Here is a 2,896-nt window from a genome sequence, read left to right on the forward strand (position 1 = left end):
AAAAACAGTGCATATATTCAGATGATGCATTTATCATCAAGACAAGTAAATTGTCTGGTGTTGCTGTCTGTTTTTTTAAAAAAATTAGTTTTAAATTAATTTTTTTTCAGAGTTTTTTGAAAGGAAAAGACTCCCAGAGAGCTCGAAACAGCAGTATCCAGTATATATTTCCTTATTTCATGGATCACTGCTCACAGCATCGCTGAAAGCCTAGTATGGTTCAATCGGTAATTAAGTAGATGTGTTCTATGCACTACGATTCACTATTTAAAGTTCTGGTGAGAGTTCCAATTAACATCTTGTTAATATTTATAGGTTCCTGCGTCAAAAATCCACTCCAAAATATCCTTGTCGTCAACAAAGGGGGATCTCAAGGGAAATGCTTACAGGCGGCCTATGGATGAACGATCAAATTTCTTGTTTACAACGCTTCACGGCCATGTACTTTCATGTTTATATTTCCCAGGCTATTACAGTGGACAAGTATACCTCAATGGTGGAGCAAGAGGGTTGACTTTTGTCACTCGTTTCTCCTTTCGAGAGACTTTTTCTAGATCCGCCATGGCATGCATGATCTAGCTAGACCTACACTAAACATGTCCATTCTTCTTTATTAAGCTAACATGGGTGCTTAAAACACTCCACAGATCCTGCAGTGGCGCTGTTTGACAGGTATATATGACCCCAAAATCCCTCCCAGCTAGCATCAACCCCACAGCAAAGGCAATATGAGTAGAGTGGGGGGTTACGTACCTTGCAGGTAGGGCAACATGGGGGGCCATTTTTAAAGTTATCTGGATAGGCATCCATTCAAAATAAAGAGGAAAAGGTTTCGTGAAAGCTGTAGACATCAATGAGTCACATTATTGGACCTCATTTACCCTACTTGTCCATTAATACATCATTATCAAACCTCATAAAGACGCTATTGGGTGCCAGCTTCTGGGGTAGAATATTAAGTTCTCTTTTACTTGTTAAAATGATGAACACTTCCTCCACTGCTTTGCTTTAACACACCCTAATCACGGCTCCAGTTCAAGATGCTAGTTCAAACAGGCTGGCTTGCGTTCATATATGGGCTTGAACTTCACGCACCCGTTCATCCATAGGTCCCTGTGATCAATTATTATACTAACACCAGGAAAAAAAAAAAGAGAGAGAGAATATATTTACTACTTGCAGACCGTGTGATAATTAAGGTAATCTCCTCTCTTTTTCTCCCAGATAATCTCTTTCTTGATCGGTAGTTCGTTGTTTTTAAATTGATGTGTTTGTAATTAAGGAATATGTTCGACCAATGGAAACAGGTAGCTGTCTTTGGAGATCAAACGAAAAGCAAGAAAAAGCCAAGTACGTGGGAAAAGTTAAAGACCTGAGGCATTCCAATATCCACTGGCGCCAAATTACTTAGGCTGCAAGTTCTCGACGCCGTGTGCAATATATGTCCCAAAAGACACACTCTGTGGTCTCCGTTCAGGTCCACATGTTTTTACAGAGACAATAAAGAGAGGTGGCAAGACACTGTAGAAATCATTATAAGTATGGATACAAGAGGCTATTTATTATGACAGTTGAATTATGTTTTTGTTATTTGAATAAAAAACGGGATGCCTTTGTTTGGAGGGTAATTCGATTTTTTTCAATGACTAATTGGTTATTAAAGAAGTGTTGGGGGTTCTCTAAAATAGTAAAATAACTTGTTTATCCCATGACAAAAAAATAGATATGTTTACAAAGGGTATTTTTAATTTGTTTTTTTTATTCAGGACAATTATCATAAATCTTTTTCCCTTTGGAATGGAAAAAAATTTTAAAGGCGTGTGTTTAAGGGTGACTTCGGCTTTTTACATTGGTATTTTTCTTGTTTCTAAAACCATGAAAGGTATTTTGGATTTTTTGCTTTAACAATTATATTTTTAATCAAAAAGCCGAGAACATGTTTTCCTCACGCATATGTGTGTGGGAGCGCATGTGCTTTATAATCAATGCTTGCTATGCTTTTTAGTGGCCAAATCTACTCTTTTGTTGTGTCGTATGAAGCATCGTCTTACCATTTTTTTTTTTGTGCGGTGCATGATGATAATTGATGAACTATTTGTTGTCAGTGGTCTTTTTTTCCATTATTTTCTCTCTCTTCCAAATAAAATACATGTCTATTCTCTTTTCTTTTTTATTTTTCAATTTCAATCCTTATGTTTTTTGTTGTTTATTTTTGTCCCTGACTGTTTTAGAAAAGTTTTTTATTTTCAATTTAGTCCTTAAATTATAATTAGTCATTGTATTTTTTTTTGCTCAACTTGTACCTTTTTTTTACTTCTAATTTTTTTCTTGAATTTTTTGGTTTAATTATAATTTTTTTGTGAATTGATTTCTTTTCTCGGTTTCATCTTTTCGATTAAAAATTGAGCTTCATGATTTTTATATTTGCCATTCTTTCGAGTTTTAAAAGTTGATATGGTCGTTAGGGATCTTTTTTTCTTGTTTTCTTTTATGATTTTATCATTTTGCGTTTTTTTTTTTAAGATTGATTTTAAATCTTTAATATTTTTTTTATTGTTTTATCCTGGTCTCATGGCCTAAGTCATGGGTTTTGCAAACCTTTTTTAATAGAGTTTTTTGTTTAAATGTTTTGTATTTAATTTTTTGAAGATTTGTTTTTTATTTTATACAAATAAGCTTTATTTTACAAAAAAATATATATATCTTGAAATAATATTTTTGATATGTTCAAACTTACATGGTGTTTTTTTATTCCTTTTATTTTATTTCACTTAGATTTACATGTGTTTCTATTTTGTTATTTTTTATTTATTTCAATAAACAAATTTAATAGACACAAACAGGTACGATATTAAATATCTTGATTTACATTCATCTTTTAATTATTCTAGTTTAT

General features: G+C 32.9%; 1 long non-coding RNA gene across 1 annotated transcript; it reads left to right on the top strand.

Annotated features, from left to right (window-relative positions):
• The first annotated feature begins 912 nt into the window (after positions 1-912).
• LOC118055633 (uncharacterized) lies at positions 913-1,643 on the top strand. Its single transcript, XR_004688682.1, has 2 exons — positions 913-1,199; positions 1,308-1,643. It is a non-coding gene; the product is annotated as an uncharacterized lncRNA (long non-coding RNA).
• Positions 1,644-2,896: the final 1,253 nt, after the last annotated feature.

The sequence above is a fragment of the Populus alba genome, chromosome 8 (genome assembly GCF_005239225.2).
Source record: "Populus alba chromosome 8, ASM523922v2, whole genome shotgun sequence".
NCBI lineage: Eukaryota > Viridiplantae > Streptophyta > Magnoliopsida > Malpighiales > Salicaceae > Populus > Populus alba.